The 16024-nt window shown below is 50.5% G+C and overlaps 1 protein-coding gene across 2 annotated transcripts in view; it reads right to left on the bottom strand.

Moving 5' to 3' along the window:
* LOC138516976 (zinc finger protein 271-like) overlaps positions 1-15139 on the bottom strand; it is a 72944-nt gene extending 57805 nt beyond the window's left edge. For both annotated transcript variants that reach the window (XM_069632462.1, XM_069632463.1), the window contains exon 1: positions 15032-15139. The gene's annotated coding sequence lies outside the window, so the exon portion shown is untranslated. The remainder of the gene's footprint in view (positions 1-15031) is intronic.
* Between the last annotated feature and the right edge of the window lie 885 nt (positions 15140-16024).

Raw genomic sequence — 16024 nt, 5'->3', positions numbered from 1 at the left:
CCTGTACTGTATGAGCTGGTGATGCAGTATAATCCTGAGATTGTGTGGTCTGATGGTGATGTCAGTGCTCTGGAAACCTACTGGAACAGCACAAACTACTGTACTGTATGAGCTTATGATGCAGTATAAGCCTGATATTCTGTGGTCTGATGGTGATGCCAGTGCTCTGGATGCCTACTGGAACAGCACAGACTCCTCCTGTACTGAATGAGATGGTGATGCAGTACACGCCTGACATTATGTGGTCTGATGGTGATGGTGATGCCAGTGCTCCAGGTACCTACTGGAACAGCACAGACTCTGCCTGTACTGTAAGAGCTGGTGATGCAGTACAAGCCTGCCTTTGTGTGGACTGATGGTGATGCCAGTGCCCTGGATGCCTCCTGGAAGAGCACATATTCTGCCTGTACTGTAGGAGATGGTGATGCAGTACAAGCCTGACATTGTGTGGTCTGATGGTGATGCCAGTGCTCTGGATGCCTACTGGAAGAGCACAGACTCTGCCTATACTGTATGAGCTGGTGATGGAGTATAAGCCTGACATTCTGTGGTCTGATGCTGATGCCAGCCCTCTGGATGCCTAATGGAACAGTACAGTCAATGCCTGTATATTATGAGCTGGTGATGTAGTATAATCTGACATTGTGTAGTCTGATAGTGATGCCAGTGCTCCGGATGTCTACTGGAACAGCACAGCCTCCTCCTGTACTGAATGAGCTGGTGACGCAGCATAAGCCAGACAACGTGTTGTCTGATGGTGATGCCAGTGCTCCGGATGCCTCCTGGAACAGCACAGACTCTGCCTGTACTGTATGAGCTGGTGATGCAGTATAAGCCTGAGAATGTGTGGTCTGATGGTGATGTCAGTGCTCTGGAAACCTACTGGAACAGCACAAACTACTGTACTGTATGAGCTAGTGATGCAGTATAAGCCTGAGATAGTGTGGCCTGACTGTGATGCCAGTGCTCCGGATACCTACTGGCACAGCACAGACTCTGCCTGTACTGTAGGAGCTGGTGATGCAATATAAGCCTGAGATGGTGTCGTCTAATGGTGATGCCAGTGCTCTGGAAACCTACTGGAACAGCACACACTGTGCCTGTACTGTATTAGCTTGTGATGCAGTATAATCCTGCCAGTGTGTGGCCTGATGGTGATGCCAGTGCTCTGGGTATCTACTGGCACAGCACAGACTCTGCTTGAACTGTATGAGCTGGTGATGCAGTATAAGCCGGACAATGTGTCGTCTGATGGTGATGCCAGCCCTCCGAATACCTATTGGTACATCAAAGACCTTGCCCGTACTGTATGAGCGGGTGATGCAGTATAAGCATGCCATTGTGTGTTCCGAGCGTGATGCCAGTGCTCCGGATACCTACTGGAACAGCACAGACTCTGCCTGTACTGTGTGAGCTGGTGATGCAGTATAAGCATGCCATTGTGTGGCCTGATGGTGATGCCAGTGCTCCGGATACCTACTGGAACAGCACAGACTTTGCCTTTACTGTATTAGCTTGTGATGCAGTATAATCCTGCCATTGTGTGGCCTGATGGTGATGCCAGCGCTCCGGGTCTACTTGCACAGCACAAACTCTGCCTGTACTGTATGAGCTAGTAATGCAGTATATGCATGCCATTGTGTGACCTGTGGGTGATGCCAGTGCTCTGGATGCCTACTGGAACAGCACAGACTATGCCTGTACTGTATTAGCTTGTGATGCAGTATAATCCTGACATTGTATCGTCTATTGGTGATGCCAGTGCTCTGGATGCCTAATGGAACAGCACAAACTCTGCCTGTATTGTATGAGCTGGTGATGCAGTATAAGCCTGACATTCTGTGGACTGATCGTGATGCCAGTGCTCTGGATGCCTACTGGAACAGCACAGATTCTGCCTGTACTGTATGAGCTAGTGATGCGTATAAGCCTGACGTTGTGTGGACTGATGGTGATTCCAGTGCTCCGGATACCTACTGGAACAGCACAGACTCTGCCTGTACTGTATGAGCTGGTGATGCAGCATAAGCCTAACAATGCGTGTTCTGATGGGGATGCCAGTGCTCCGGGTATCTACTGGCACAGCACAGACTCTACCTGTACTGAATGAGCTGGTGATGCAGTATAAGCCTGACGTTGTGTGGTGTGATGGTTATGCCAGTGCTCCGGATACCTAATGGAACAGCACAGACTCTGCCTGTACTGAATGAGGTGGTGATGCAGCATAAGCCTGACAATGCGTGTTCTGATGGGGATGCCAGTGATCCGGGTATCTACTAGCACAGCACAAAGTCAGCCTGTACTGAATGAGCTGGTGATGCAGTATAAACCTGAGATAGTGTGGCCTGATGGTGATGCCAGTGCTCTGGAAACCTACAGGAACAGCACAGACTACTGTACTGTATGAGCTGGTGATGCAGTATGGTATTCTGTGGTCTGATGGTGATGCCTTTGATCTGGGTGCCTACTGGAACAGCACAGACTCTGCCTGTACTGTATGAGCTGGTGATGCAGTATAAGCCTGACTTTATGTGGTCTGATGGTGATGCCAGTGCTCTGGATGCCTACTGAAACAGCACAGACCATATCTGTACTGTAAGAGCTGGTGATGCAGTATAAGCCTGACATTGTGTGGTCTGATGGTGATGCCAGTGCTCTGGATGCCTACTGGAACAGCACAGGCTCTGCCTGTACTGTATGAGCTGGTGATGCAGTATAAGCCTGAGATTGTGTGGTCTGGTGGTGATGTCAGTGCTCTGGATACCTACTGGAACAGCACAGACTACAGTACTGTATGAGCTGGTGATGCAGCATAAGCCTGACAATGCGTGGTCTGATGGGGATGTCAGTGCTCTGGGTATTTACTGGCACAGCACTGACTCTGCCTGCACTGTAGGAGCTGGTGATGCAGTATACGCCTGAGATAGTGTGTCCTGAATGTGATGCCAGTGCTCTGGACACCTACTGGAACAACACAGACTGACTGTACGGTATGAGCTGCTGATGCAGTATAAGCCTGACATTCTGTGGGCTGATGGTGATGCCTGTGATCTGGGTGCCTACTGGAACAGCACAGACTCTGCCTGTACTGTATGAGCTGCTGATGCAGTATAATCCTGAGATTGTGTGGTCTGATGGTGATGTCAGTGCTCTGGAAACCTACTGGAACAGCACAAACTACTGTACTGTATGAGCTTATGTTGCAGTATAAGCCTGATATTCTGTGGTCTGATGGTGATGCCAGTGCTCTGGATGCCTACTGGAACAGCACAGACTCCTCCTGTACTGAATGAGCTGGTGATGCAGTACACGCCTGACATTATGTGGTCTGATGGTGATGGTGATGCCAGTGCTCCAGGTACCTACTGGAACAGCACAGACTCGGCCTGTACTGTAAGAGCTGGTGATGCAGTACAAGCCTGCCTTTGTGTGGACTGATGGTGATGCCAGTGCCCTGGATGCCTACTGGAAGAGCACATATTCTGCCTGTACTGTAGGAGATGGTGATGCAGTACAAGCCTGACATTGTGTGGTCTGATGGTGATGCCAGTGCTCCGGATGCCTACTGGAACAGCACAGATAATGCCTACACTGTTTGAGCTGGTGATGCAGCATAAGCCTGACAATGCTTGGTCTGATGGGGATGCCAGTGCTCCGGGTATCTACTGGCACAACACAGACTCTGCCTGTAATGTAGGAGCTGGAGATGCAGTATAATCTGACATTGTGCGGTCTGATGGTGATGCCAGTGCTCTGGATGCCTACTGGAAGAGCACAGACTCTGCCTGTACTGTATGAGCTGGTGATGGAGTATAAGCCTGACATTCTGTGGTCTGATGGTGATGCCAGCCCTCTGGATGCCTAATGGAACAGTACAGTCAATGCCTGTATATTATGAGCTGGTGATGTAGTATAATCTGATGGGCCTCATTACATGGTAGGCGGTGAGCCATGGCGCTATTAGCGCCATGGCTCATGCCGGTAAAATACCGGCACCGCCTTGGCGGAAAGGGGATTTACCGCCCCATCCCAAGGTTGGAGGGGCGGTAAATCCCCCTTCCGCCATTGCCCTTCCCCATTCCCATTTCTGCCCCATAGGGCTCTATGGGAATGGGGAAGGCGCTACTTACGGCACCTCAATTTTGCGCTGCCGTAATTAGCTCCGAGGTCCCTTAGCGGGTTGGTATTTAACGCCTGCAAAAAGCAGGCGTTAAAACTCCAACCCGCTAAGGGACCTCGTAGTAAGGCGGCAGGGATTTACCGGTAACGGTATTTTACCGGTGCCGGTAAATCCCTACCGCCTACCGTGTAATGAGGCCCATTGTGTAGTCTGATAGTGATGCCAGTGCTCCAGATGTCTACTGGAACAGAACAGCCTCCTCCTGTACTGAATGAGCTGGTGACGCAGCATACGCCAGACAACATTTTGTCTGATGGTGATGCCAGTGCTCCGGATGCCTCCTGGAACAGCACAAACTCTGCCTGTACTGTATGAGCTGGTGATGCAGTATAAGCCTGAGAATGTGTGGTCTGATGGTGATGTCAGTGCTCTGGAAACCTACTGGAACAGCACAAACTACTGCACTGTATGAGCTAGTGATGCAGTATAAGCCTGCCATTGTGTGGCCTGATGGTGATGCCAGCGCTCTGGATGCCTAATGGAACAGTACAGTCAATGCCTGTATATTATGAGCTGGTGATGTAGTATAATCTGACATTGTGCGGTCTGATGGTGATGCCAGTGCTCTGGGTGCCTACTGGAACAGCACAGACTGTGCCTTTACTGTATTAGCTTGTGATGCAGTATAATCCTGCCATTGTGTGGCCTGATGGTGATGCCATCGCTCCGGGTATCTACTGGCACAGCACAGGCTCTGCCTGTACTGTATGAGCTAGTGATGCAGTATAAGCCTGCCATTGTTTGGACTGATGGTGATGCCAGTGCTCTGGATGCCTACTGGAACAGCACAGATTCTGCCTCTACTGTATGAGCTGGTGATGCAGTATAAGCCTGCCATTGTGTGGTCTGATGGTGATGCCAGCGCTCTGAATAACTACTAGAGCAGTAAAGACTCTGCCTGTACTGTATGAGCTGGTGATGCAGCATAAGCCTGACAGTGCGTGGTCTGATGGGGATGCGAGTGCTCCGGGTATCTACTGGCACAGCACAGACTCTGCCTGTACTGTTTTAACTAGTGATGCAGCATAAGCCTGACATTCAGTGGTCTTTAGGTGATGCCAGGGCTCCAGATGCCTACTGGAACAGCACAGACTCTGGCTGTACTGTATAAGCTGGTGATGCAGCATAAGCCTAACAATGCGTGTTCTGATGGGGATGCCAGTGCTCTGGGTATCTACTGGCACAGCACAGACTCTGCCTGTACTGTTTTAACTAGTGATGCAGCATACGCCTGACATTGTGTGACCTGTGGGTGATGCCAGTGCTCCGGATAACTACTAGAGCAGTACAGACTCTGCCTGTACTGTATGAGCTGGTGATGCAGTATAAGCCTGACATTGTGTGACCTGCAGGTGATGCCAGTGCTCTGGATGCCTACTGGAACAGCACAGATAATGCCTACACTGTTTGAGATGGTGATGCAGCATAAGCCTGACAATGCTTGGTCTGATGGGGATGCCAGTGCTCCGGATACCTACTGGAACAGCACAGACTCCTCCTGTACTGTAAGAGCTGGTGATGCAGTACAAGCCTGCCTTTGTGTGGACTGATGGTGATGCCAGTGCCCTGGATGCCTACTGGAAGAGCACATATTCTGCCTGTACTGTAGGAGACGGTGATGCAGTATAAGCCTGACATTGCGAGGCCTGATGGTGATGCCAGTGCTCTGGATACCTACTGGAACAGCACAAACTGTGCCTGCACTGTACGAACTGGTGATGCAGTATAAGCCTAAAGTTGTGTGGTCTGATGGTGATGCCAGCGCACCGGATACCTACTGGAACAGCACACACTGTGCCTGTACTGTATTAGCTTGTGATGCAGTATAAGCCTGCCATTGTGTTGCCTGATGGTGATGCCAGTGCTCTGGGTATCTACTGGCACAGCACAGACTCTGCTTGAACTGTATGAGCTGGTGATGCAGTGATGGTGATGCCAGCCCTTCGGACACAACAATGTGTCGTCTGATGGTGATGTCAGCCCTTCGGATACCTATTGGTACATCAAAGACCTTGCCTGTACTGTATGAGCGGGTGATGCAGTATAAGCATGCCATTGTGTGTTCCGAGCGTGATGCCAGTGCTCCGGATACCTACTGTAACAGCACAGACTCTGCCTGTACTGTGCGAGCTGGTGATGCAGTATAATCCTGCCATTGTGTGGCCTGATGGTGATGCCAGGGCTCTGGGTATCTACTGGCACAGCACAGACTCTGCCTGTACTGTATGAGCTAGTGATGCAGTATAAGCATGCCATTGTGTGACCTGTGGGTGATGGATGCCTACTGGAACAGCACAGATTCCTCCTGTACTGTAAGAGCTGGTGATGCAGTACAAGCCTGCCTTTGTGTGGACTGATGGTGATGCCAGTGCCCTGGATGCCTACTGGAAGAGCACATATTCTGCCTGTACTGTAGGAGATGGTGATGCAGTATAAGCCTGACATTGCGAGGCCTGATGGTGATGCCAGTGCTCTGGATACCTACTGGAACAGCACAAACTCTGCCTGCACTGTACAAGCTAGTGATGCAGTATAATCCTGCCATTGTGTGGCCTGATGGTGATGCCAGCGCTCTGGATGCCTACTGGAACAGCACAGACTATGCCTGTACTGTATTAGCTTGTGATGCAGTATAATCCTGACATTGTATCCTCTATTGGTGATGCCAGTGCTCTGGATGCCTAATGGAACAGCACAAACTCTGCCTGTATTGTATGAGCTGGTGATGCAGTATAAGGCTGACATTGCGAGGCCTGATGGTGATGCCAGTGCAGCGGATGCCTACTGGAAGAGCACAGACTCTGCCTGTACTGTATGAGCTGGTGATGCAGTATAGGCCTGACATTCTGTGGACTGATGGTGATGCCAGTGCTCTGGATGCCTACTGGAACAGCACAGATTCGGCCTGTACTGTATGAGCTAGTGATGCGTATAAACCTGACAATTTGTCTTCTGATGGTGATGCCAGGGCTTCCGGATGCCTACTGGAACAACACAGATTCTGCCTGTACTGTATGAATTTGTGATGCAGTATAAGCCTGATGTTGTGTGGACTGATGGTGATTCCAGTGCTCCGGATACCTACTGGAACAGCACAGACTCTGCCTGTACTGTATGAGCTGGTGATGCAGCATAAGCCTAACAATGCGTGTTCTGATGGGGATGCCAGTGCTCCGGGTGTCTACTGGCACAGCACAGACTCTGCCTGTACTGTATGAGCTGGTGATGCAGTATAATCCTGCCATTGTGTGGTCTGATAGTGATGCAGGGCTCTGGATAACTATAAGAGCAGCACAGATAATGCCTACACTGTTTGAGCTGGTGATGCAGCATAAGCCTGACAATGGTTGGTCTGATGGGGATGCCAGTGCTCCGGGTATCTACTGGCACAGCACAGACTCTGCCAGTATTGCATGAGCTAGTGATGCAGTATAAGCCTGACATTGTGCGGTCTGGTGGGGATGCCAGTGCTCAGGATGCCTACTGGAAGAGCACAAACTCTGCCTGTACTGAATTAGCGGTGATGCAGTATAAGCCTGATGTTGTGTGGTGTGATGGTTATGCCAGTGCTCCGGATACCTAATGGAACAGCACAGACTCTGCCCGTACTGAATGAGCTGGTGATGCAGCATAAGCCTGACAATGCGTGTTCTGATGGGGATGCCAGTGATCCGGTTATCTACTGGCACAGCACAAACTCAGCCTGTACTGAATGAGCTGGTGATGCAGTATAAACCTGAGATAGTGTGGCCTGATGGTGATGCCAGGGCTCTGGATAACTACTAGAGTAGTACAGACTCTGCCTGTACTGTATGAGCTGGTGATACAGTATACTCCTGACTTTATGTGGTCTGATGGTGATGCCAGTGCTCTGGATGCCTACTGAGACAGCACAGACCATGTCTGTACTGTAAGAGCTAGTGATGCAGTATGAGCCTGGGACTGTGTGGTCTGATGGTGATGCCAGTGCTCTGGATGCCTACTGGAACAGCACAGGCTCTGCCTGTACTGTATGAGCTGGTGATGCAGTATAAGCCTGAGATTGTGTGGTCTGATGGTGACGTCAGTGCTCTGGATACCTACTGGAACAGCACAGACTACAGTACTGTATGAGCTGGTGATGCAGCATAAGCCTGACAATGCGTGGTTTGATGGGGATGCAACTGCTCTGGGTATTTACTGGCACAACACTGACTCTGCCTGTACTGTAGGAGCTGGTGATGCAGTATAAGCCTGAGATAGTGTGTCCTGACTGTGATGCCAGTGCTCTGGACACCTACTGGAACAACACAGACTGACTGTACGGTATGAGCTGCTGATGCAGTATAAGCCTGACTTTATGTGGTCTGATGGTGATGCCAGTGCTCTGGATGCCTACTGAAACAGCACAGACCATGTCTGTACTGAAAGAGCTAGTGATGCCAGTGCTCTGGATGCCTACTGGAACAGCACAGACTCTGCCTGTACTGTATGAGCTGGTGATGCAGCATAAGCCTAACAATGCGTGTTCTGATGGGGATGCCAGTGCTCCGGGTATCTACTGGCAAAGCACAGACTCTGCCTGTACTGTATGAGCTGGTGATGCAGTATAATCCTGACATTCTGTGGTCTGATGGTGATGCCAGTGCTCTGGATGCCTACTTGAACAGCACAGACTCCTCCTGTACTGTATGAGCTGGTGATGCAGTACACGCCTGACATTATGTGGTCTGATGGTGATGGTGATGCTAGTGCTCTGGATGCCTGCTGGAACAGCACAGACTCTGCCTGTACTGTAAGAGCTGGTGATGCAGTACAAGTCTGCCTTTGTGTGGACTGATGGTGATGCCAGTGCCCTGGATGCCTACTGGAAGAGCACATATTCTGCCTGTACTGTAGGAGATGGTGATGCAGTATAAGCCTGACATTGCGAGGCTTGATGGTGATGCCAGTGCTCCGGATGCCTACTGGAACAGCACAGATAATGCCTACACTGTTTGAGCTGGTGATGCAGCATAAGCCTGACAATGCTTGGTCTGATGGGCATGCCAGTGCTCCGGGTATCTACTAGCACAACACAGACTCTGCCTGTAATGTAGGAGCTGGTGATGCAGTATAATCTGACATTGTGCGGTCTGATGGTGATGCCAGTGCTCTGGATGCCTACTGGAACAACACATACACTGCCTACACTGTTGTCTACACTGTATGAGCTGGTGATGCAGTATAATCCTGCCTTTGTGTGGCCTGATGGTGATGCCAGCGCTCTGGATGCCTAATGGAACAGTACAGTCAATGCCTGTATATTATGAGCTGGTGATGTAGTATAATCTGACATTGTGTAGTCTGATAGTGATGCCAGTGCTCCGGATGCCTCCTGTAACAGCACAGACTCTGCCTGTACTTTATGAGCTGGTGATGCAGTATAAGCCTGACATTGTGTGGTCTGATGGTGATGCCAGTGCTCCGGATGCCTCCTGGAACAGCACAGACTCTGCCTGTACTGTATGAGCTGGTGATGCAGTATAAGCCTGAGAATGTGTGGTCTGATGGTGATGTCAGTGCTCTGGAAACCTACTGGAAGAGCACAGACTCTGCCTGTACTGTATGAGCGAGTGATGCAGTATAAGCCTGAGATTGTGTGGCCTGATGGTGATGCCAGTGCTCATGCCAGTGCTCTGGATGCCTACTGGAACAGCACAGACTGTGCCTGTACTGTATGAGCAAGTGATGCAGTACAAGCCTGACATTGTGTGGTCAGATGGTGATGGAAGTGCTCTGGATGCCTACTGGAACAGCACAGACTCTGCCTGTACTGAATGAGCTGGTGATGCAGAATAAGCCAGACAACGTGTCGTCTGATGGTGATGCCAGTGCTCCGGATGCCTACTGGAACAGTACGGACTCTGCCTGTACTATATGAACTGGTGATGCAGTATAAGCCTGACATTCTGTGGTCTGATTGCCATGCCAGTGCTCTGGATGCCTATTGGAACAGCACAGACTCTGCCTGCACTTTATGAGCGGGTGATGCAGTATAAGCCTGAGATTGTGTGGCCGGATGGTGATGCCAGTGCACCGAATGCCTACTGGAACAGCACAGACCCCGCCTGTACTGTATTAGCTGGTGATGCAGTATAAGCCTGAGATTGTGTCGTCTGATGGTGATGCCAGTGCTGCGGATGCCTACTGGAACAGCACAGACTCTGACTGTACTATATGAACTGGTGATGCAGTATAAGCCTGACATTCTGTGGTCTGATGGCCATGCCAGTGCTCTGGATGCCTACTGGAACAGCACAAACTCTGCCTGTACTAGCTGGTGATGCAGTATAAGCCTAACTTTATGTGGTCTGATGGTGATGCCAGTGCTCTGGATACCTACTGGAAGATCACAGTCTACTGTACTGTATGAGCTGGTGGTGCAGTATAAGACTGGCTTTATGTGGTCTGATGGTGATGCCAGTGCTCTGAATACCTACTGGAACAGCACAGACTCTGCCTGTACTGTATGAGCTTGTGATGCAGTATAAGCCTGACATTCAGTGGTCTGTAGGTGATGCCAGTGCTCTGGATGCCTACTGGAACTGTACAGACTCTGCCTGTACTGTATTAGCTTGTGATGCAGTATAATCCTGCCATTGTGTGGTCTGATAGTGATGTCAGGGCTCTGGATAACTACAAGAGCAGCACAGACACGCCTGTACTATATGACCGGTTGATGCAGTATAAGCCAGACAACGTGTCGTCTGATGGTGATGCCAGTGCTGCGGATGCCTACTGGAACAGCACAGACTCTGCCTGTACTATATGAACTGGTGATGCAGTATAAGCCTGACATTCTGTGGTCTGATGGCCATGCCAGTGCTCTGGATGCCTACTGGAACAGCACAGACTCTGCCTGAACTGTTTTAGCTAGTGATGCAGTATAAGCCTGACATTGTGTGGTCTGAGCGTGATGCCAGTGCTCCGTATGCCTACTGGAACAGCACAAACTCTGACTGTACTGAATGAGCTGGTGATGCAGCATAAGCCAGACAACGTGTCATCTAATGGTGATGCCAGTGCTCCGGATGCATACTGGAACAGCACAGACTCTGCCTGTACTGTATGAACTGGTGATGCAGTATAAGCCTGACATTCTGTGGTCTGATGGCCATGCCAGTGCTCTAGATGCCTACTGGAACAGCACAGACAATGCCTGTACTGTAAGAGCTGGTGATGCAGTACAAGCCTGCCTTTGTGTGGACTGATGGTGATGCCAGTGCCCTGGATGCCTACTGGAAGAGCACATATTCTGCCTGTACTGTAGGAGATGGTGATGCAGTATAAGCCTGACATTCTGTGGTCTGATGGCCACGCCAGTGCTCTAGCTGCCTACTGGAACAGCACAGACTCTGTCTGTACTGTTTTAGCTAGTGATGAGGTATAAGCCTGACTTTATGTGGTCTGATGGTGATGCCACTGCTCTGGATAGCTACTGGAACAGCACAGACTACTGTAGTGTATGAGCTGGTGATGCAGTATAAGCCTGACATTGTGTGGTCTGATGGTGATGCCAGTGCTCCGGATGCCTACTGGAACAGCACAGACAATGCCTGTACTGTATGAGCGGGTGATGCAGTATAAGCCTGAGATACTGTGGCCTGATGGTGATGCCAGTGCTCCGGATGCCTACTGTACACCAACACTCAACTAGAACACAGCAATACTATGGCACATTCGTATAGCTGTTCTCATACTAACATCCGCCACATTCTCCTCATCATCCTAATTAAACACAGCTAGCTGAGCACACACCGCTATCTTAAGCATCTCCTCAGGCCTAACGCAGCCACAAATCAGTCTGGGTATCATCCCGCCAGAATGAACACATATACCTGACCCCCCAACCACCACACCCACCGCTAAGAAGCAGCTATCATGCAACTGCCACAGAGGCTGCACACATATCCGGTGCACCTACGCACCTTAGGACTCTTTCTCTCTCTACTGACTTGAACTACGGTTCCCGAGGGCATTCAACCTACCGGCGCTTTGAGATCATACCAATGATACATAAGGCGCTATATAAATGCCAAGTAACATAACATAACATATACTTGCCAAACGTAAGATAGCAATGGATTGGAAAGCAAGCAGAAGGCAGAGTGTGGATGCTTGGTGGCATGACCTCCAAAAATGGGCGAAAGCTGAAACAACGGTGTGGAACGAGGCAGCAAACTGGAGGGGTGGGGGAAGAAATGACTAAGTGCTTGGAAACAATTAGTAACGACACTGTCTGGATTAGACCGGGCAGGCCTGGACAAAGATAGTCCATCGGGAGACAAGAGTGGAACGGCTGCAGAATTGGATTGATAGACACTTAGGTGTGTGGTAGGCCAGGAAAGGGGGTGGCGGAGGAGGAGGGGAGAAAATATAACTTGACACTGTATATTGAATCAATGTGTATATTCGCTGCTGGACTGTATGATGCACAGGTTGGAATCAATAAAAATTGTTTAAAAAAAAAAAGTATTTGGTATGGGAACACCTGGAATTTATGAACAGATGAAGGCGTCATTTCAGATCAGGAATAATGTGAATTGTATAGCATTTGCTAAATGGATGTTCTCACCCGAATACTCCAGTTTCTTTGCAGGATTGGAGGACCAGGATCATCATAAATGGTCCACTTATAAGGCAGCCATACTGAAACATTTTTCCACCCATAGGAACCCACAGGAGGCCTGTAAGGCTGCATATAACTTGCAGTGTGAGGAAGATCGTGCCCCTAGGGAGTTTGTGCAGGAGTTAAATGCGGCCATTTGCTAAGACTTCCCAGTGGGTAAACACCAATAGTAGGGAGTTCATAACTACATATTTCCATGCTCTCCCCAAATACATAATAATGGCTCAGTTTGTGCATGACTTTCACAAGCATAGGACCTTGGATTGGGTGATTGAAAATGTATAATGCGCCTGCACACAAGTGTTTCTAGGCGCGACAAGACAAGGTAGGGAGATATGGGGAGGACAAAAACAAACGATCTTACTAGGCCTTGTGTCATTCAGATCGTGCAAGGGGGAGAAGTGCAAGGGGGAAGGGAGGAGGGTAGTGCAGTCAGGGCAGAAATTGCTCTGTGTAAGTGCAGCCGGTGGAGCCAGCTAGGGAAGTGCAAAAGGGGCAGGGGGGGGCATAGGGTTACAGATACAGCGCCTAAGTGCAAGGAGGCCTGGAGGTAGTGCAGGTGTTTGCAGGTCGTGGAAGGAAGCATGGTGCCCATTAGGTTCAGAGGGTAGCCAGGCGACTACCTAGCGCGCCAGAAGGTAGGTCAGCAAGGGAGAGTATGCAGTATCAAAAAGGAAGGTCTTGAGCTGCTTCCGGATTCTAAGGTGGTCCTGCTCTAGTTTGAGAGGGACATGGAGGCCATTTCAGAGGGAGGCCCCTACGTTTGGCCGGTGCTTTTATTCTTTAATTACTTGTTAAGCCAGTTTATTCAGCCCGCAGGGGGCAATGACTTGTTGTATGGGCTTCTGGGACTGGTAGTCCTGCAACAGAAGAAAAGGAATTTTGGCCAGAATGATGTTTGGTGGGAACTGGCATGGACAAAAGGATAGTGGATATCATGCAGTGTGGGCAATGCTACTTCCTCTTGCAGGTGTGGCCGGTCTGGAAATGGGATCAGGCAAAGATGCAAGTGTCAATATCAGTAGAAGCAAGGGTTACTTCTTGCATGTCCTCCACACTCCACGTGCTGTCCTGCATTACCATCACACTCTTCAGCTGAGGGGCCCTTTCTCCAGACAGAGGCATCTCAAGCCATCATTTCCTAAAATGATTGAAGTGGGCAGCACACTTGATAGGCCTCCTAGGTGTTGGATATAAAGGGCCCTTTCAGACAGGCCCACATGTGCATGCTGACCTAGCTTGCTGGGCTCATGCTGACATAGCTTGCTGGGCTCATGCTAACCTAGCTTGCTGGGTTCATGCTGACCTAGCTTGCTGGGCCTCCTAGGTGTTGGATATAAAGAGCCCTTTCACAGACAGACCCACATGTGCATGCTGACTTAGCTTGCTGGGCTCATGCTGACCTAGCGTGCTGGGTTCATGCTGACCTAGCTTACTGAGCTCGTGCTGACCCAGCTTGCTGGGCTCGTGCTGACCTAGCTTGCTGGGCTTGTGCTGACCTAGCTTACTGGACACATGATGAACTAGCTTGCTGGGCTCATGCTGACCTAACTTGCTGGGCTCGTGCTGATCTAGCTTGCTGGGCTCGTGCTATCCTAGCTTGCTGGGCTTGTGCTATCCTAGCTTGCTGGGCTCGTGCTGACCCAGCTTGCAGGGCTCGTGCTGACCTAGCTTGCTGGGCTCGTGCTGACCTAGCTTGCTGGGCTCATGCTGACCCAGCTTGCTGGGCTTATGCTGACCTAGCTTACTGGGCTCATGCTGACCTTGCTTGCTCGGCTCATGCTGTCCTAGCATGCTGGGGTTATGCTGACCTAGCTTACTGGGCTCCTGTTGACCTGGCTTGTTGGCTCATGCTGACCTAGCTTGCTGGGCTTGTGGTGCCCTTTTAGTAGTATCTGCCCCTATAGAAATAGTTTTTGTGCAGTGTCATGGACAGCTTTGCAATGATTCTTTTCTGCAGGGTAAAATAGAATAAAAAGAACAGGCAGGGGACTGAGGAGTGTAAGTGACCGAGAGGAAGACCTCTGAGAAGATGAAGGCAAGGCCCAGAGACAGGCAGAGGGCGAGAGGAGAGGCCAGAAAAGGAGGGTCCGGGGAGAGCAGGAGTGTGAAAAGACAAGGAAGGGAGATATCTGGGGAAGAAACACTCCTTCCTAGATCTTAATAGTTGGTGAAATTAAGGGGAACATTAAACCACTGACCTTCCCACTCCCAGCTCTGCAGATAAGGAGGATCCTGGGTGCCCGTCACCCCGCGATGGAAGAAAGAAAGGCCATGAGGTGGGCGGAGTCTCCACTGCGCATGCCCAGTACCGTCACACTTCATACTGCGCATGCACGCACTGAAGAATTTGTACTGGGCATGCGCTCAGTAAACAGGGCTCAAACCCCAACCCAGTATCCAATCTCCCTAAAACGTATGTCATTTATCTGCACACTTCATACTGCGCATGCAATACAGCAAGGATTCCCCAGTGCGCATGCCCAGTATCTCCACTCTTCATACTGCGCATGCTCTACAGCAAGGATTCCCCAGTGCGCATGCCCAGTACCTTCACACTTCATACTGCGCATGCTCTACAGCAAGGATTCCCCAGTGCGCATGCCCATTACCTTCACACTTCATACTGTGCATGCTCCGAAGTGAAGAATGCTTACCGAGCATGCCGACAGTAACCTGTCAAACACCAATCAAGAGATAAAATCTCTGTAATGCGCTTGACCAGTAGCTTTACACTTCATGCTGCGCGTGCTCCACAGTGAAGGATTCCCACTGGCATGCGTTCAGCATTGCTCACTACCTTTACACTTCATAATGTCACGTGTTCAGTAGCAGGGCCTCAGACCCGAATCTAGAGGCACTGGGCCCAGAGCCGGCCTTGGGGGGGGGGGGGGGGGCGAACCGGGCAACCGCCCGGGGCGCCACACCCCCAGGGCGCCTTTTGCCCACGCCAGCTCGGGCGGTCTTTCAAGGGCTCCGCCGAGCTGGCGTTGTGGGACAAGGCGCAGCAGGCGGCCTTTTTCTGTAAAAGGTGGCCGTGACGGTGGGTGCATTTAAATGCACCCCTCTGCAGTGGACACTTTTCACAAGAAAAGGCACCATTAGCCCCCCACCAGGCCAGCTCCGGGGAGTCTTTCAAGCGCTCCCCTGAGCTGGCGTGGTGGCAGAAGGTGTGGCAGGCACCACATTGTCAT

This window comes from Ambystoma mexicanum, chromosome 6q, assembly GCF_040938575.1.
Source record: "Ambystoma mexicanum isolate Mex_15411 chromosome 6q, UKY_AmexF1_1, whole genome shotgun sequence".
Taxonomy (NCBI): Eukaryota; Metazoa; Chordata; class Amphibia; order Caudata; family Ambystomatidae; genus Ambystoma; species Ambystoma mexicanum.
The sequence above is the reverse complement of the archived record's forward strand: the minus strand, read 5'-3'. Positions and strand labels throughout refer to the sequence as shown.